Below are 20,946 nucleotides of genomic sequence, written 5' to 3' on the forward strand. Positions count from 1 at the left end.
ATGATTGGATTGGCATGGTAGTAGCAATGACTAGTTCCTTCAGCGTGTTGGGTTATGCATGTGATTTGTGGCGGTACGTGCGAGGCTTGACGACTGCCGTAATTGATTTTATTTGGAAATATTCAAGGATTATGGCGTGTTACATGTAGGAGGATTCCGGAAGGGTTATGGTGGTTTAGACCACTACTGGAGGATTTGCATTTTCTACGATTATGAGAATTTACTCGCGTGTGGCTATGGTTCTCCTGAAATAAGTTAAGTGAAAAGTTTTTTTATGATGAAGTATTAATATATTAGTGATCTAGGGGTTGTGATGAAATTCTTGTGCTATTGCGTATTGGCGTGTTAGGTGCGGTAAGTGGTATGGAATTTGAAAGTGAGGATCAAGGTTGCGGTTCGGTGTTGACAAGGATGTCGCGAGCTCGAATGAGCAAGAAAGGAGTTTGGAAGTTTAAAGTAAGTTGGTGTTGTCTTCAGCATCACCTGAGATCAGTGCCTTATGCGGGAGGCTTCGTGTATGGATCTATAGATTCTTGATTGGTTTTATAGCATTGTACGGCTGGCGGTATGAACGTACAGATTTGTTACCTGGTGCGGAGGGTCGTAGGAGAGTATCCCCCATGAAGATCGTATAAAGTGTGCCATGTAGTCCCTTGATTGATTGAAGATTGAAACCAAGTATGAAGATTGTGGTAATAAAGCTAACTTAAGAATTTATGCCTGGAGGGCACTCAGTTTATTGAGTTGTGGACTGTGGAGGATTGCTTCGGTTACGATGGTTGTTCTTGGGAGTTATACGGGTTATTATGAACCTTTGAAATGTATTAGCCTAGTTCAGTGCGATCAGAATCAACTTAAGGTATGTGGATGGATTTAAATGTGAATATAGGCTCTATATCAGGCCAGATGTGTTCATTTCAGCAATGCGCTCCTTATGGAAGAGTAGTCGGGGTGTTATTTCGTTGTCAGCTATTTTATGTAATTATGTATTGCGCCGTGTGAGTTGTGAGACCGCTTGCTGAATTAATTATGCATTGAGGTTCCGCGTAGCGATGGTGTTATGTGAGCAGGATGGATCTTGAGGTTCAAGATCATATATCACACATTAGTTGTGCTTGAGTTTTTGTAACTTATGACCCTATATGTTTCTCTAGAGTTGGTATTATGCACTTAGCGTGTTAGTGACCGATATTCATTATTTTGTAGTAATGAGGAATTTAGCTCGGTGTGTATCTCCTTACGTGGATTTTATGTATGGATCGGGCGCCACACTGTCACGGGTATGTTATTTGGATCGGGGTGTACGCCACAACAGTGTGATGTTGAATACAACGTTCTATATTCTATTTTTATGTCTTGTTTCCCATTTTCTGAGGAAAGTTCATATTGGTTGCATGAGTTGAGTTGTCCCTACCAAAGTTCGTTTTCCTTGTGTATCACGTTCGAGTTGGTAGCCTATTGGCCACTGTGGCATCATATGAGACTTTTGGGCATGCCTTGGGTGGCTTATTGCCTGACCAGCTCTTACTGGGAGAGACAAAAGATCATTGGATTTAGGATCAGTGCAATCGGATTATATGATGTATATTAAGCAGCAAAGACCATTATTTGGTTTAGAAGGAGGCGATGCGATGATTCTTGTCAAGGGTATAGACCCAATGATTTGGTGACTCGGCAGTTGGTTATGAATTTCTACGCATATCCTCCGTTGGGGCGGTAGCGTAAGGGTTAGAGCATGACTTGTATATGTCATGAGGTGTATTGGGAGCATCAGAATTGTGGATATGTTGGCTATTATGATCAGAGAGTGTTGTTATGGTCCTGTGAATAATGCGGTGCATGGTGTGAATTCAGTAAAGGTATGCAGTCATGTTTTGGTACAACGTGTAGTGAATGGTACGAAAATCGTATGTTGGAAACAGGCCTGGTAGAGAATTTCGAATATTGAAACTTGGCTATAAGGCTTATTTACCTAAATAAAAGAGAATATTTTCAGATTTGATCGAGCTGATGTGCTCAACTAAGTTGTGGTAGAATGGGTAGGTGCTCGAGGTATTAAACAATGATTTTGGACAACTCCAGCGCAATTCCTAGCACGTTCGAGGATGGAACGTATGTTTAAGTGGGAGAGAATGTAACGACCCGACCAATCTTTTTGAGCTCTAGTGCGTCGTTCAGCAATTTGAGGCCATGAGCAGCTTCATTTCAGGTATTATGACTTGTACGCGTGGTCGGAATTATATTTCGAGAAGTTCAGAGTTGATTTGGAAAGAGAATCCTCATTCGGAAGACTTAAGTTGGAAGAATCGACTAAGATTAGATTTTCAAATAAACAACCTTAGAATCAAAATTGGAAGGTCCATACAGGTATGTATGAAGATTTCGGACTTGGGCGTATGTTCGGATCGGGATTTTGGATGACCTAGGAGCGTTTCGACGCCTATTGTGGAAGTTATCATTTTGGAAGAATTTCATAAGTTTGGGTTAAAGTGTATTTTAGTGCTATCGATGTCCATTTGGGATTTCGAGTCTGGGAATAGCTCCGTACGATGATTCTGGTATTGGGAGCGAGATCGGAAGTAAATTCTGAGGTCCATAAGTCATTTTGGAGTCATTTGGCTAAAGTTAGAAATTTGAAGGCTTTTGAGAAGTTTGACCGGAAGTGGACTTTTTGATATCAGGGTCGGAATCAGATTTCGAAAGTTGGAGTAGGTCCGTAATGTCAAATATGACTTGTGTGCAAAATTTGAGGCCAATCGGACTTGATTTGATAGGTTCCGGCATCGACCATAGAAGTTGGAAGTTCTTAGTTTCATAAGCGTCGATAAGAAGTCGGCATGTTCTAATTATATTTTTTTTGTACAGATGAGGACTATTAATATGATGGATATCAATTGGATATTATAATAAGTGTACGAAGCATATTATAAGATATACAGGGTCTAAGGAAAGTCCTAAGTCTAAGCCCAGTTGAAAATTTTCATAATAGACTAAAATTTCAAAGAGAAAGCGCACAAGGCCCTACTTTGGACGAGCATATCTACATTTATATAAGGTTTTATGTGATTCACAACCTATCAAATTAAAGATCTCTGAGTCTAGTTTCCAACACTTTAAATCGTTTGTCATTTGTACATTCCTACACAAAGTTATGATCAAGTTACCAAAGGCTGGAAAATGTGATCCTAGAGGAGAAATTATGCGATCGCATAGCAAATATGCGGGCATACTTGATATGCGACCGCAAATCAGGTTGCAAACTAGGCTAGAATTGCCCAGTTTTGGGAACTGAGTTATGCGATGGTTAAACGGCCCACATACCCATTCTGGGACGCATTATGCGATCCCAAACCTTGTTTCGGAGGCTTAATCTTCCTATTTTTATAACCCCCCCCCCCCATTTTGATAAATATGCTTTAGGGTTTATTTTGGGGTGATTCTCTGAGCATTCTAGAGAGAGGTGAGAGCATTTTAGAGAGATAAATAGGAAACCCAACATTGAAATCATCCAATCTTGCATCAATCTTCAAGAATCAAGGAACCCAATCACAAAATCTTCATCTAAGAGGTAAGGTTCTATACCCTAATCTTCAATTTCGTTTTTGGATGATTTTTGAGCAAGAATTCACGGAAAACTTGAGATAAGTCACTTGTGGTCATTGTTAATCAATAATATGGGATTATCATCGAATATTCCGTCAAGATTACTTATTTTTGGGTTGAAAATGGTAGAAATCTTTCAAACCTTTAATTGAAGATTTGAGGGTCGAGTTGATGTCGGAATTTAGCAAAATAGTATGGTTGGATGGGGGTTGATATTTCATGATTTTTGTCATGTTCCGAGACGTGGGCCCTACAGATGAATTTTAGGAAACTTGTATTTAGGGTTGGGAAATTATTTTACTAGATGGAATATGAACTCTGGATCGTATATTGACTAGTTCTTACCCCATTTGAATAGTTTGAGATCGTTTGGCTCATATTTTGGGTTTGGAGCGTATTCTTGAATTTGGAAGTAAGCTTCGGAGCAAGGTGAGTCTCCTTTCTAACCTTGTAAGAGGGAATTGTCCCCATAGGTGAATTAATTGGATTTGTGCTCCTATTTGTGGGGGCTACGTACACACGAGGTGATGAGAGTCTGTGCGTAGCTACTATTATGTTTAAGTCCGGGTAGTTTAGGACCCAAAAGCATGCCATACTTGGAATATTTGTAATCTTTTTGATAGTTTGAATTGCTTAAATCACATCGAATTAGTAAATGAATTTCTAAAAAGATTAAACTTCATTTTCTTGAATTGTTAAAAGAGAATTGACTTTTCTTTGGATAATTGTTCCCTAATGAATTCTTGATTGACTGATTGTTGTGTTTATTTATATCGAGGCCGAGCTCAAATATGTCATGGAAACCTTAAAATCAGCCATCCCCGATTTTAACCGCATACAGATAGTCCCCGTGTTTCTTGGAATGAAATAACAAGGAATGATTTGAATTCTTCAACTCTTCATTGCATCCACCATTATGTCAGTTACACCACGTGATCGATTGATGTGGAAAAAAAGGAGTTTCAAAAGTCATGTTCGCACGATTTTCGAAAAGCCTCGAACTGATCACGACGGTTGGCCGTCCTTTGGGTTACCCCCAGTGCGCACTACTAGTCTCTATAAATACCTCAATTCTTCACTCCTTATCTCCATCATATCTCTGAACTTTCAACAGTCTTCCGTACTTCTTTCCTGCACTTGTTTCTTGCCCAGTTTTTCTCTTTTCCTATGAAATCTTTCAGTAGAAATGGCGAAGACCTCTAGAACCGTCCTTCAAGATGATAAAACTTCTTCGTCTTCACTCTCATCTAAGGACAAAACCATAACACCTTCTTGTCTTGAAGAACGCACACCCAAGATTTGTGAGACATCCTCCGATTTTTCAATTGACAAGCCTCATTAGAAACCGGGGGGAGGGGGGTGCAAACCTATATCTCGATATATTAGTCTGATCACCGACATTGGGAAGGTGAAAACTGATTGGCGCTGGGAAGAGGCGGTGCAAGTGGAGGTGTCCTCTCGGGAGGAAGACATAATGACACACAAACCCGATTTCCTTAATGTGTATACATATCCTTTTACCTTGGGCCCGATAGAGCCATCCTCGTCGTCGATTGACCCCGTAATCCTTGATTTCTTCGGACAATACCGTGTGACGCTCGGTCAAATTCATACTTCATTCTGGTGTGTTGTCTACATAATTAGGCATTTTGCGAACATGGCCGAGGGGTACCTTTTACCCTTTGATTATCTGATTAGGATGTATAGACCTCGACTATATCGAGGCAGCCTGATTAAGCTTCTTTGCCTATACCGATGAAGGCAAGGACAAGGGGTGGATAATTCGCTTTGTTCGGGTCAGGGTCTCGGATTTAATTCCCACTGAGAGGATGCCATTCCCTGAGGAATGGAACATGAATCATAAGTGAATATATTGGTTAACCATTTTTTCATTTCTTTGGGTCATCGTCCCTCCTAAACTAACTTCTTTTGTTGGTGCAACCGTTGAGTGATACCCCGGCGTAGTTAAGGATCTCGCAGGCTGGGTTTGTCATTCAATCTACCGATATGATAAAAGCGTATGGCGCGATCTAGCTAAAGGGCCGATGGGAAGCTAAAAACCACGGTGAGGTTTCTCTTTTGTTGAAATTGAGCTCGTTACATGAGGTCCCCCTTAACCGTATTCTCAATTTTCGTAACTCCCTTTTGCATTTGTGCAGGCCTGGGAGATGCTTCTTTGATGAGGGAAGGTTCCTCCGGGGAGGCAGATACTTTAAGTCTTGCCAAGGAGAAGAAGAGAAAAATAAAATTGCCGACTAAATCCTCGAAACCGAAGAAGGCGAAAGTTCAAAAGCCTGGGGTTGATTTAGAGGCCCTAACTTCGGGAGCAGTGGAGGGCCCCCAAGTTGGGGATGGAGAGAAAGATGACTTCTCGCTAGCACCCAGGGAAGGAGGAAGCGTGAGTGCTTCAGATCTTGCTGAGCCGATTGCTATTGAGCCGACGATAGATAAATTAGAAGTTGTACATGTTGTCCCATCTCGAGCTGAGGAGGCTCCTGAGGATGGGCCAGATAATGTTGCCAGGCTGTTTGATGGCCAAAACATTTCTCGAGCCGAGGGGAGTTTGATAAATGAGTCAAGGGAGCACCGTCCCGAAGTTCCTCGGAGGCAAGGGAAAGCTCTGATTGATCTAGGCGGAGTTATTGATGTGGGTGATTCTCCACCGGGTCTAACACTCCCTCCGAGGGGGATTCAAGATGCCAATAATAGAGAAATTTCCGATGCGGGGGAATCCCTCGGGGGGAATGATTTGTTTGAAGGGCTCCTTACTGGGGTTGGATAAAGCCCCAATGTTAGTGCCTCGCTCATTTTTGAGGAAGCCGAGAGGCTCCACAGATAGGTTGTAATTCGTCGATTATGTTCTGAGTTCCGATCCTCATCTTCCTAATTTTTCTCTTTTATTCTTTCAAGTTATAGTGCTTTACAATCAGGCCTTTGCTAAGTTCCAAGCCGAGCTGGCTCACTATGGGGAAGAGTGGAGGAGGCTCTCATCAGAGGCTGACGAGTTTAGAGCTCTTTTTACCAAGAAGGAGGAAGAACTTTACGACCTTCGAGCTCGTTTAGAGACGAAGTCTCGAGATCGGACCGATCTTGCCGAGCAGGTAATATAGCCTTCGCATGTCTCTATTTTTGTGCTTTCTTGACTTTAGCCTTTAACACCTTTGGTTGATTTTTTGCAGCTTGAAAAGAAAGATGCCCTGATGGAGGAGCGGCTTAGAGCCAGGGATGCTGAGATTCTTGGACTTAGGCAGCGTGTGGATGAGATGGCCTTTGAGAGAGATACCCTCCAGGGTAAGTTGACTTCAGTTGAGCGCTGCCTTCAAGAGGCGATAGTGGATAGTGGTAAGTATAAGGATCTCCATGCTTAATCAGTTGCCGCCTTATCCACAGCCAAGGACGAGGCCGATGCGCTCATAGCCTTGTATCGGAAAGATGCCCCCGCTACAAATACTCGGGCCAGGAAGGTCTCTAAGGATGTTGAGTTTGAACTGGCCCGAGCCCTGTAGTATGCTCGGTTAGAGTCTCGGAGACAGGCTCTCGAGGATGCATATGCGAGGGGCATTGATTTTTCTGCTGAGATCGAGAAGGTGAAGGCCTTAGTGGAAGAGTCGGCGGCCTCGCTTACTTCTAATGAGGATTTAACTAGTGGCTCAGAGAACAATAGAGATGAAGAAGAAGTCCCTGAGGGGGAAGAAGCCGTTGAAGACCAAGGTGCTGAGGGTCAAGCTGTCGAGGGCGCAACTCTTGAGGGAACTCCATCCGACCAAGTGACTTCGGCCAAGGATTAGGCTTTCTTTTTGTTTCTATGTAAGGGCCCCTCGTGGGCTTTGTAAACATTTTTTCATCAATATCGGAATTTCTTTATTTCGCCTTCGATTTGTGCTGAGCCTCATCTTGCCTTCGTTTGCAAAGAATTCACATGTATGACTCCAATGGTTAGTCTGCATACTAGGCTCGGAACATCAAAAGCCCTTAGGTTATTAATTGACTGATATGGTGCTTGTTAAAGTTTTTGTTATTCCTTGGACTAAGCTTCTGATGTGAACTTAGGTAGCCTTTAGATTCAGCAGTCGGGGGAGAGCTCGCTTGTTTAACCGTAGGCAAGGACAACTTTTAGGCTTTTACCAATAGTCCCCGAGAGAGGACTTACCCGCACTCGGATAACCTTTGGGCTTAGCAGTTGAGCGAGCATTCCCTCGAACTCAAAGTAAGGATAGCTCTGAAGCTTTATGAATAGTCCCCGAGTGAGGACTGACTCGAACTCGGATGTCCCTTAGGCATAATAGTCGAGCGAGCGTTCGCTCGAACTCGAAGTAAAGATAGCTCTGAAGCTTTATGAATAGTCCCCGAGTGAGAAGTGGCTCAAACTTGGGTGGCCCTAGGGCTTAATAATCGAGTGTTCGCTCAAACTCGGAGTAAAGATAACTCTGAAGCTTTATGAATAGTCCCCGAGTGAGGACTGGCTCGAACTCGGGTGGCCCTTGGGCTTAATAGTCAAGCGAGCGTTCGCTTGAGCTCGAAGTAAGATAGCTCTGAAGCTTTATGAATAGTCCCGGAGTAAGGACTGGCTCGAATCGGGTGGCCCTTGGGCTTAATAGTCAAGCGAGTGTTCGCTCGAACTAGAAGTAAAGATAGCTCTAAAGCTTTATGAATAGTCCCCGAGTGAGGACTGGCTAGAACGCGGGTGGCCCTTGGGCTTAATAGTCAAATGAGCGTTCGCTCGAATTCAAAATAAAGATAGCCCTGAGGCTTTTTAGGCTGGCCCTGAGGCTCTTACGCATTGGTCCTTAGGCTCTTTTCAGATTGGATCGATGCAACCTCTGATATGGCTATAATTTTTCCCCATTTTGGCTAAAGACTTTTAAGCTTTGATTATGCCTTGGCATGTTTTGTGTTCGTCCAACTTTTCGATAGCTGAAATAAGAACTTCGATTATGAGTCAATATGTGATGATAATTGAGTACCTCGGGAGGTTCTCTCGAAGGCTGACTTTTTGAAGCCTTTTGATGAAGGCTAATTATCTCGAAGCCTTGTTATTGTTTGGAGCTGATATGATCGAAGCTATTTTGCATATGCCCGTAGCCTTATTAACCGGGTTTTTTCGAAGTATTTTCGAGTATTTGGAGGCCTTTAATTTTATGGTGGCAGTCGGACGTCTCCGAGCCGCGTTAGTTTTCTGGAGCCTTTTGGTATGACCGTAGTCTTTAGTCCCCGGGTGAGATGACCTCGGCGTCTATATCGAGAGTATGCTTTTTTAGGGGTCTTACAAGTTCGATATGTAGCCTTGGTCTTAATATCGGGGTTATGCCTTTTGAAGGTCTTATTAGTTTTGGCATTCCTTGTTGAGGTCTTACAAATATGGTGTTGCTTCACTAAAGGCTTGCGAGCTCGAGATTGCCTTATTGAGGTCTTAAGAATTCGGGTTTTCGATGGCTTTGACGAGTTGAATTTCGAAGACAGTCCCCGAGTGTTCGAAGATTTTTGGCCCTTGAGCCGTTTTACGCAAAAGTATTGGATTTCTTAGAGTATTTTGATAAGCGACGAGGCTTCCTCGATTATTTGATGTATATGTACATGATTTTTGCCTTTGGATGCCTAATTATTCTACATGGACACAGTTCATTCGACCATTTGCTCCAATACATTGTTCTCCCATTGGGATCCTCCTAGGCATAGTTTGAGTTCTCTAAAGAAGCAACCTTCGGGGGTGAGCCCCCAGTATTTGAGGTAGATAGAAGAGAAGCCTCGAATACTCGATGAGTTCCCCTTAGGTAGCATATGAATGTTGCCTCGTTAAGAACCTCACCGGTAAAACCCGTTCGGGATAAAATCTGGTCTAAGGGAAAAATAGCGCAATACATGCTTTATAACCCAAGGTTTTTGAGTCGAAGGGTGCTTTGACGTCTTTCATCGAGCACCTGTAAAAAGTCAATATAAGTCACAAAGCAAAAAAGGGAGGAGGTTATACCTTAGCAATAATAGCGTTTGAGCATCGATATGTTCCAATTGCTTGGAAGTTGTTCACCCTCCATGGTGCCAAGTTTGTAGGATCCCTTTCCTACTATTCCAAGGATGCGGTACGGTCTTTCCCAGCTCAGGCCTCGTTTCCCTCCATTTGGATTTCGAGTATTGAGGGTGACTTTCCTTAAGACTAAGTCATCGATTCCGAAGTGTCGGAGGTTTGTTCTTCTATTATAATATCTCTCGATCCTTTATTTTTGGACGGCCATTCAGACTAGTGCAGCCTCTCACTTTTCATCTAGTAGTTCGAGGGCTATAGTCATGGCCTCGCTGTTCGAATCCTCAGTGGCATGTCAAAATCTAGCGCTTGGCTCTCCAAACTCGATCGGTATCAGAGCCTCAGACCTATATACCAAAGAGAACGGTGTCTCCCCAGTGCTTGACTTTGAAGTTGTTTGGTACGCCCATAGTACTTTGGGCAATACCTCTCTCCATTTCCCCTTTGCATTTTCTAACCTCTTTTTCAAGTTTTGGATGATGGTCTTATTTTTGGACTCAGCCTGTCCATTCCTTGCTGCCTATGAACAACTTCCCATTATCGCATGCAATCTCAAAAGGGATCCCGAATCGGCATATGATGTGATCCCAAATGAAGTTGATGACTTCTTTTCTCTTGTCTTCTCGAAGGACTGTGCTTCCACCCATTTCGAGAGATACAACAACAACAACATCCCAATATAATCCCACAAGTGGGGTCTGGGGAGGGTAATATATACGCGACCTTACCCCTACCCCGAGGGACAGAGAGGATGTTTCCAGGAGACCCTCGGCTCAAGAGAGCAACAAAAGACAATATATTAGTACTATCAATAGACTCATAATAACATAACATAAAATACATAACATAAAATAACAAATAACAACAATATAAGAAATATAGGAAATACGAAAAGGATGGAAAGTATACTAATATACAACAGATAAAGCCCTGCATCAGTAGCTGATCAGTAGCATCCTAAGACTAACTCCTAACTGGCTAGTCTCACTCTAGTGCGCTGTAGAAATATTCAGAACTTCCCCCTAACCTACAACCTTAATGCTCGACCTCCACAATTCCCTGTCAAGGGCCATGTTCTCAGTAATCCTAAGTCGTGCCATGTCCTGCCTGATCACCTCTCCCCAATACTTCTTAGGTCTCCGTCTACCTCTACTTGTGCCCACCACAGCCAGTCGCGCACACCTCCTCACTGGTGCATCAGTGCTCCTCCTCTGAATGTGCCTGAACCATCTGAGTCTTGCTTCCCGCATCTTGTCCTCTATGGGGGCCACGCCCACCTTCTCTCGAATATCTTCATTCCTAATCCTATCCATCCTTGTATGCCCGCATATCCATCTCAGAATCCTCATCTCTGCTACTTTCATCTTCTAGATGTGTGAGTCCTTAACCGGCCAATACTCGGTCCCATACAACATAGCAGGCCTAACCACTGATCTATAAAACTTACCTTTTAGTAACGGTGGCACTTTTTTGTCACACAAGACTCCCGTCGCTAACCTCCACTTCATCCACCCCACCCCTATACGGTGTGTAACATCCTTGTCCATCTCGTTGATCCCCTGAATAACTGACCCAAGGTACTTGAAACTACCCCTCTTAGGGATGACTTGAGAGTCAAGCCTCACTTCCATTCCTACTTCTGTCGGCTCGGCCCCAAATTTGCACTCGAGGTATTCCATCTTTGTCCTGCTCAACCTGAAACCTTTAGACTCAAGGGCATATCTCCAAATCTCTAGCCTCTCATTGACGTCGCATCGTGTCTCATAAATTAGGACTATGTCATCAGCAAATAGCATGCACCATGGCACCTCCCCTTGAATATGATGCGTTATGGCATCCATCACCAGGGCAAATAGGAAAGGGCTGAACGCAGACCCTTGGTGCAACCCTGTAACAACCGGAAAATGGTCGGAGTCGCCTCCTACTATCCTAATACGAGTCTTAGCTCCATCATACATGTCTTTAATCACCCTAATGTAGGCAACCAAGACCCCTTTAACCTCTAGGCATCTCCATAAGACCTCCCTAGGAACCCTATCATACGCTTTCTCTAGATCGATAAACACCATGTGGAGTCCTTCTTCTTATCCCTGTATTGTTCCACCATCCTCCTAATAAGGTGGATGGATTCTGTGGTAGATCGCCCCAGCATGAACCCGAACTGGTTATCTGAAATAGACACCGTCCTTCACACTCTTATTTCTACCACTCTCTCCTAGACTTTCATGGTATGACTTAGTAATTTGATACCCCTATAGTTGTTACAGCTCTGTATATCGCCTTTGTTATTATACAGCGGAACCGTTCTACAACACCTCCACTCTTCGGGCATCCTATTAGTCTTGAATATAATATGGAACAACCTAGTAAGCCATTCCAAGCCTGGTCTACCCACACACCTCCAAAGCTCAACCGGAATTTCGTCTGGCCCGGTAGCTCTACCCCTCCTCATCTTACGCATTGCCTCCATGACCTCATCGACCTTAATGTCCCCACAATAACTTAATTCATGGTAGCTGTCGGCATTCCTCAATTCACCTAGCACAATATCCTGATCCCCTTCTTCATTCAGAAGTTTATGAAAGTAGGTCTACCATCTCCTCTTAATCTGGTCATCCCCCATCAAAACTTTGCCGTCATCATCGTTTATGCACCTCACTTGGTCCAGATCCCGAACTATCCTCTCTCTCACCTTAGCGAGTAAGAATAACTTCTTCTCCCCTCCTCTGTTCCCTAGTTCCTTATACAGATGAGCAAAAGCTGTCGTCTTAGCCTCCATTACTGCCATCTTCGCCTCCTTCCTAGCTACATTATATCTCTCATTGTTCGCTCTTTCTTCTCATCTCTAGTGCTCCCTATGAACCACATGTATGCCGCCTTCTTCGCTTCCACTTTACCTTGGACAACTGCATTCCATCACCAGTCTCCTTTATGGCCACCGGTGTGGCCCGAAGATATACCTAACACCTCTCTCGCTGCCTTCCTTATACAGTCAGCCGTCGTCGACCAAATAGTGTTTGCGTCCCCACTACTTCTCCAAGCTCCCATTGCCGATAACCTTCAGTCATAAATAGAATAAATCTAGCTTTACCTGGTATCATTGGTAAGGGGCCGACGATGTCCATACCCCACTTCATGAATGGCCATGGTGATAAGATCGAATGTAACTGTTCACCAGGTTGGTGAATCATCGGTGCAAACCTTTGGCATTTGTCGCATCTTCTAACGAATTTCTTGGTGTCCTTCTCCATGTTGTCCCAATAGTAGTCTGCCCTGATCACCTTTCAAGCTAAAGAATCGACACCGAAATGATTTCCCTAAGTGCCCTCGTAGATTTCTCGAAGCACATAATCGGTGTCTCCCGGCCCCAAGCATACCGCTAGAGGTCCATCGAAGCTCCTTCGGTATAGTGTTCCATTCTCATCAAGTGAAAATCGAGCTGTTTTGGCTCGGAGGGCCCTCAACTCTTTCGCATCCGTGGGCAACTTCCCTCTCTTCAAATAGTCAATATATTTATTCCTCCAATCCCAAGTTAGACTTGTTGAGTTGATCTCGGCATGGCCTTCTTCGATCACCGATTTGGAAAACTATACAACAGCTCCTAGGAGTATGTCATCTTCTTCGACGGATGACCCCAGGTTTGCGAGTGCATCGACCTCGCTGTTCTGATCTCGGGGAATGTGGACCAGAGTCCATTATTTGAAATGATGCAATATGACCTGAGGTTTGTCTAAGTATCTTTGCATCCTTTCTTCTCGAACCTTGAAACCCCCATTCACTTGGTTAACTACCAGGAGGGAGTCACATTTTGCTTCGATGACTTCTTCTCCTATGCTCTTGGCAAACTCGAGACCTGCAATTATAGCCTCATAATCGGCCTCATTGTTAGTGAATTTTGGTGTTTTAATAGATTTCCTAATTATGCTGCCCGTAGGTGGTTTTAGAACGATGCCGAGCCCAAACCCTTTTACGTTTGAGGCACTGTCAGTGAATAGGGTCCATACCCCCGATGATGTGCCTGTTTCTAGAAAGAGATCTTTCTCCATAGCCACAAAGTCTACCAGAATTTGGGACTTGATGGCCATCCGAAGTTGATACTCGATATCATACCCTCTGAGTTTGATAGCCTATTTGGCCAACCTGCCTGATAGTTCAAGTTTGTGCAAGATGTTTCGAAGAGGGTATGTTATCAAAACACATATACGATGGCATTGAAAATAAGGTTTTAATTTCCGAGACGCAAATGCAAGAGCTTATTTTTCTAAGTGGGGATATCTAATTTCGGCATCTCCTAAAGTCCAACTTACATAATAAACAAGGAATTGCGTACCTTGTTCTTCCCGAACCAACACACCACTTACCGCTACTTCGGATACAACCATATATAAGTACAAAGCTTCATCTTCTTTCGGGGTGTGGAGTGTAAGCACATGATTTTTGCCCTATGAAAGAATTACTCCCAAAAATTCAAAATAAAATAATTTTCCTTGTGTGCAATTTTTGTGTTCTTCGTGGCATTTCTGTGTAATTATTTGCATTTTTGTCTTTGCATGTTTATTTGTTAGGTTAATAAAAAATATAAAAAATATGTCGCATTTGTGTTTAATATTTAATTAAGTTTTTTTACAAAATGAAAAAATCATAAAAATAATGTACTCTGCATTTTTAGCACTTAATGTCCAAATTGGGTGATTTTCTCGTTAGTCGCTATTTAATTGTGTGTTAACTGTTATTAAGAGTTAATTAGTATTTCCAGATAATTTTGGGTTTTATAATTTAATCTTAGCATTCTAGCTTTATTATTATTTAGGAAATTGAATAAATAGAAAAGGATAAAAATAGAAGAGATCGGATTGAGCCTTTTCTTCAATTGTAAGTCACAGGCCCAAAGAGACCCAATCTTCCCAAACGACCCGTCCATTTCGAACTGGGTTGACCCAGTCCATAACCCAAAAAGACCCAAACCCCATTTTCATTTATTTTTCTTTCATTTTTCCCAAAAAAAAAAAACAAAAAAAAAAACAAAAACAAAAATCAAAAGAAAAACCTAAGACTACCCGTAACCCCCCCCCCTCTCTCTTCTTCTCCAAATATCCTCCCATGGCAGCCCCTCCCCCTCACACCCCTTCTCCCTCACGTCACACACAACACATATACACACACATACGCGACGCATACACACACAACTCGTCGATCTCCCTCTCTTGTCCGCCATGGTTGCGTCTTCAAGATCTTGTCACTGCGTCCGTTGCTTTGCTTCTTCTTCCTCGTCACATGCTGCCCGCCATGGCTGCATCTACAGCTCTTCAAAATGATCAAAATATCCCATCACTGCTGTCCGCCATGGCTGCGTCTCCAAGCTCTTCAAACGAGCATGAGATCCCGTCGTATTGTTGCCCGTTGTTTCTTCTTCTCCACTGCCGCTGCTTTCGTTGCTGCCATGTCTGCGTCCGTGTTGCAGCTGCTCGTTGCTTCTGTTTCTTCTAGCTTCGTCATCGTCCATGGCTGCAGCTGCTCGTCGCGGCTGCTGCTGCGTTTCGTCGCTATTGCTGCTGCCCGTTGCTTCGTTTCTTCTAGCTTTAGCGTTGCTGCCCGCTGCTTCTTCTTCTTCACCACCTTGTTGCCGTGCCGCTAATGTTTCAGCAGCGTGGCTGCTACTGCATCAGCAGCACGCTGCTACTGCTTCAGTTCCCATCGTCGCCAAACGCCCCTCCGTCGAGCTTCGTCTATTGTTTAAGTTTTCGGGCAGATTCGAATCATTTTGATGCAATAATTATTTCCGGACAGATTTGTTTCCAGTCGAGTTCGTCGTCGCTTCGATCCGGTTAGTAGATTTGAGTTTCATGTTGCCCGTATTTTTGTTTTGATATTCTCGGATCTAAAATCGTTAAATGTTCGGTTCTTGTTTTGTTCATGTTTATCGTTGAATTAATTTTCTAGTTTGTTCATATGTTTTGTTGATTTAATTTTCAGATTCAAATGGAACTTTGATTAATTAGTTTTTCAGTTTATTTCATGTGGTTTTATTTATTTTTGTAAAAGAAATTGTTAGTTTAATTTTAATGTTGTTAGATTCAAGAAGAAAATTGTTAGTTTAATTCTAATGTTGTTAAATTCAAGTTGAAATTGTTAGTATGTAAAAGAATTTGTTAGCTTAATTTTCTTTTAATTGTTAAAAGAAATTGTTAGTTTAATTTTAATGTTGTTGGATTCAAAAGAAAATCGTTAGTTTAATTTTAATGTTGTTAGATTCAAAAAGAAAATTGTTAGTTTAAGTCTAATGTTGTTAAATTCAAGTTGTAATTGTTAGTATGTAAAAGAATTTGTTAGCTTAATTTTAGTTTAATTTGTAAAAGAAATTGTTCGCTTAATTTTAGTTTAATTTATAAAAGAAATCGTTAGTTTGATTTTAATGTTGTTAGATTCGAATTGAAATTTAATTAATTGTTTTTCAGTTTATTTCATGTGTTTTATTTGTTTTTGTAAAAGAAATCGTTAGTTTAATTTTTATGTTGTTATAATCAATTGAAATTTAATTACTTATTTTGGTTTGTTTCATATTAATTTCATTTATTTTTGTAAAAGAAATTGTTAGTTCAATTTTAGTTTAGTTTGTAAAAGAAATTGTTAGTTTAATTTTAATATGGTTAGATTCAAGTTGAAATTCAATCGATTATTTCTTCTTCGGTTTATTTTTATTCGTTTAAAAGAATTAAGTTGGAATATAGAAATATGTTAGTTTAATCGCTTGAATCATCCGTCTTTGTTTGAGTAGCTTAGATTAAATTCGTGCTCATCTTTTTGTTGAAGTTCGTTCTTAATCCGATGATTTAATGTGAAATATATGTGTTGTTAAAAATGTCGTTCAGTCAAAATAATTCCGATTGTTGATTTGTTGTTCATAGTTTAAGTTTGAATTTGTTGATTGAACTGGATTAAGGATTGGTTATAGCTGGTAATTTAATTTTAAGTTCTTAGATAATTTTGAAGTTGAACCGATTTTTGAATCGGGGCGTAACAGTAGTTTTAGGGGTAAAACGGGAATTAACCAATTACAGATTAATTAATTATGGTGGGGACCAGACATAATGATAAAAGCAAAAAGAAAAAGGTGGGTAATAATGTCTTCTTTTCAAAAAGAGGGAACACGGGGGTCCACTTTGATTACTTTTCAAAAAGAGGGAACACGGGGGGACCCACGTTGACTACTTTTAATAAAGTAAAAGTGTGGGTAATAATAAAAGTTAAAGGGTGCACATAGTGGAAGAATATTGGGTCTTGCTTTGGGTATATAAGAGACTCATTTGACACTTAAAAAGGGAGAAATTTTTTGGGGAGAGAGAAAAAATTTCAGAACTAAAGAGGAGATAAGAACATACTTTTAATCTTGAAGAAGAGGATTTCTAAAATATCTGAATACTATTTTCTGTATATTCCTGAGTGTGATTTCTGCCTACTATTTGCTTCCGGGATTTTCAATTGGTTTCTTGAGTTAACTGTTGGTCCTTTGTTATTGCTTTATTGGGTGGTTGCTGGAATTTCTGTTCGGTTTTCAAGTCTACTACTGGGTTTTCTGACTGTTGGTTGTTTGTTGTTTCCGCGCTGTTGCTACTGCTGCTGATCCTATTCTTCCTTTCTTTGTATTCAAATACCAGGTACACTACTCTGAATCATTTCAACATATGTATTGAAGATGAAATGAAATGGCCGGAAGATTTAAGTTTTTTTTTTAATTATAGAATATTCGCATTTTAGTTAAATATTCATTATGTGTCTCATGTTATGTAAATGGTAGAAGTATTTATTATGTGAAGTATTAAACTGCGGGACTAGTGGATGGGTGTCAGTATGAACACCATAAGTATTAGTTTCGGCTTTGTTAAATTTTTAGCTTAAAATCGCATTCAAATCGTTAGTAAATATTCAATACGGGAAACCGACTTAATTTGAAGGAAGGTTAGTAAACTCTAGATTTGAATTTGCAAATTTTGAAATAGAAGCAAATTGAGTTTTCTTTCTATCTTTAAATTTTGTTAATAACAAAGGCCCGCAAATATTAGGCAAACATAATAGGCCAATAATTTTGTAGAATCTGCAGGCTTACAAAATATTTTCGTTTTATTATTATTATTATTTTATTTTATTCGTCATTTATTCAGTTTTCTTTTTTTTTTGAAAAAAAAAACTTGAAAAAGAAATTTGTAAAAAATAAAAAAATAAAAAAAATATTTTTTTACAAAATATTTTCATTTTTTAAGAAAAAAAAACTGAAATGATGTTTTAATGAGTGATTCAACGTTGCAAGGCTAAGAGCATTAATCCATTAGGTGCGAGTTTGAGCAAGATGAGTCAACGTTTAAGTTTAATAAACTTTTTAATAAGCTTTAGTAATTATGGTTAAATCTAGTTTTAAATGCTTTTGAATAACTAATTTCAATAGTTTTTTTTATAACAATGTAAGCTTTAAGTTAGCTATAATCAGGATCTTTTGATTTTTAATTATCGAACTTCGTAAATTTTTTACAATTTCGAATTTTTTTATTTATTTTTAGTAAAATTCCTTTCTATTAATATTTGTCTTAATCTAGCAATTAGTATGTTATGTGTTATTATTTTTAAGCTCGTAATTAATTAGGATTTTCTTTCTTTATTTTAGAGACTAATTTTAATAAAAAAAATGTAGTCGCTTTAGGATTTGTCCACTTAAAATAAATGAGATGAGATGAGCCTAGTAAAATGTATAGATTGCGAGGCCCTCACAAATGTATGCATTAAATACTTAGAACATCGGAGTTGGCCGTCTAGAGAAATTTTACGGCCTTTCCCAAAACAACAATACGCTAGTCGTTCTAGGCGCGTCTTTAACAAATCATTTTCTTAAATATGAGTGTGCATTTATGTAAGCCAAATCCAAATCTCAACGGAGTCGAAATGTGTCGATAACCATGGGTGCATTGATTGCGACATGGTCTGAAATACATTTTCACAATGTTGCAATTCTCCGTAAAATAATAACAATAAATAAATAATAATAAAAGCGGCTAAGGGTTAAAATTTGCACATAAGTTTATAAATGTATAAAATCAGATAATCAAGTCGAATATGACAGTTGAGCGACCGTGCTAGAACCACGGAACTCGGGAATGCCTAACACCTTCTCCCGGGTTAACAGAATTCCTTATCCGAATTTCTGGTGCGCAGACTGTTAAATAGAGTCATTCTTTTCCTCGATTCGGGATTAAATTGGTGACTTGGGACACCCTAAATCTCCCAAGTGGCGACTCTGAAATAAATAAACAAATCCCGTTTCGATTGTCCTTTAATTGAAAAAACTCCCTCTGCGCCCCTGCGGGTGCCGGAAAAAGGAGGTGTGACAGCTCTGGCGACTCTGCTGGGGATGGACCCAGAACCACTGGTTCAGGGTTAGAAATTCAAGCCTTTGATAAACTGTTATAATGTTGCTTTATTATCTGATATTTTCATATGATACATGCTTAATGTGCAAAATGATGTCTTGTTACCGCTTTGATATTATCTGACTGTATATATAAACTGTGCCGAACCCTTCTCTCCTCACCTCTGGGGATGTTCTTACTGGTTGAGACTCCCTATTCTGTTAGTGTCATACCCTGAAATAAAAAAGAGGCTCGGACAAGTTACTACGCCGGATGGCCTTTTGGTTCCCGGAAAGTTGCCCCCTCCTCGACTCGAGTTGTCCGCTCGGGTAAGCCAGGTCTAGAACAAAAAACCCAGGTTTGAAACTTAATATAACAAAACTTCATGCCGGATCCCTAGTAGGAACGATTATTTGCATCATGTTGCATTTGACTTAGGGGACTCAACACAGGGGTTGAGTTCGTCTAGGACTAGCAACCTGAAATGAAAAGACCATCCTGATGCATCCTATTTATGTTGTGCATTTATTTGTTCCAAACCCGCATGTTGACCGGCTTTAATCTCGGGAATGTTGAAAAATTGAAAAAAAGGGAGAAAAGAGAGAAATAACAAATAGGGAGTTAATTGATTCTTTTAGAAAACCGAGTGTCCAAGTACTATCAGAACTCTGCCGAATTTTAAAAAAAAATATTTTACTTTTTAATTTTTTTTTATTTACCCATAATAAAAAAAAATAGAGAGAAATAAAAAGCATTCAGTGTAGGAAAGAATCCTTTATTTTAGTTTGCTTTGTTTTCCAAAAAAAAAACAGGAAGGAAAAATAGTGTCTTTTGCTAAAAAATGGAAAATCTATTTGTTTTCAAAATTAATTGGTTTATTTGCCCGAACTACGCTGGTTTGATTCTCACTGGGTGTGAGATACGTAGGCAACCCTCATCGGGTCCAACCTCCCTTTTTGTAAAAAATATCCAAAAAGTCTATTTTAATTTTCGTTATAAATAAGTCGGATGATGCCGATTTTTGCAAAAATAGCCGAATGTTCCTAAACAGGACGCCGGAAGGCTGGCATTGCATAAACGGCCATCTTTGGTCATCATTTTTGATTTTTGACCAGTTGACTCTCGCAGCCTTAAATGCTTCGTTCTCGAAGTGCTAAAAGGCCGCATTTGAAAACCGAGCCCATCGTTTTGAAAAAAAAAATCTTGGAAAAGAATATAGATAGTTTTATTTTGAGTCAAATAAAAGTTTTTCGTTGGCATAATCACCTTAATAAATGTGCAGGATGAGCACAATACAAAACGAACCCTTTTCAATAATGACCAAGATCCCTTTTGAGTTGCGATTATGGTGGAATGACCTAGGCAAGGAAGGGCAAGACAAAGTAAAGAAGTATCTGAAAGATCTCCCGGATTTGCTAAACATCCAGCCTCGGGGTGATATTATCAGATCATTGGTCACTTGCTGGGATTCAGCACATAATGTATTCCACTTCTCGGACTTTTAGCTCACCCCGACATTGGAAGAAATAGCGGGATACATCGGAAATGATGAAGCTCCGTTAAGGTTCAAGTACTTGATTGCACCCAGGGCCGTCACTGTACACCGGTTTCTGGATTCCCTAAAAATACCCCGAACATTTCACCATCCAGATTTTGCAAAAGGTTTCTGCAGTCTCCGCCTCATATATGCTAGATACGGCCACGTGGGCGGGTTCAATAAGCCAGACTTCAAACTATGCAGTAGAGATAACCGACAGAAGTGGGATGAACACAGGCTGGTAGCTTTTATGATAGCTTTTTTGGGTCTTATAGTATTCCCAAGGAAAGACGGAAACATTGATTTGAAAGTAGCTGGGGTCGTCAGTACCTTGCTCACCCAAGATAAAAGCACTCTGGCGCCTATGATTATGGCTGACATCTTCCGGGCTC

General features: G+C 40.6%; 1 long non-coding RNA gene across 1 annotated transcript; it reads left to right on the forward strand.

Moving 5' to 3' along the window:
- The first annotated feature begins 14,707 nt into the window (after positions 1-14,707).
- Positions 14,708-17,573, forward strand: LOC107804998 (uncharacterized). The gene is made up of 2 exons (XR_012694179.1): positions 14,708-15,446; positions 17,278-17,573. It is a non-coding gene; the product is annotated as an uncharacterized LOC107804998 (long non-coding RNA).
- Positions 17,574-20,946: the final 3,373 nt, after the last annotated feature.

The sequence above is a fragment of the Nicotiana tabacum genome, chromosome 8, assembly GCF_000715075.1.
Source record: "Nicotiana tabacum cultivar K326 chromosome 8, ASM71507v2, whole genome shotgun sequence".
NCBI lineage: Eukaryota > Viridiplantae > Streptophyta > Magnoliopsida > Solanales > Solanaceae > Nicotiana > Nicotiana tabacum.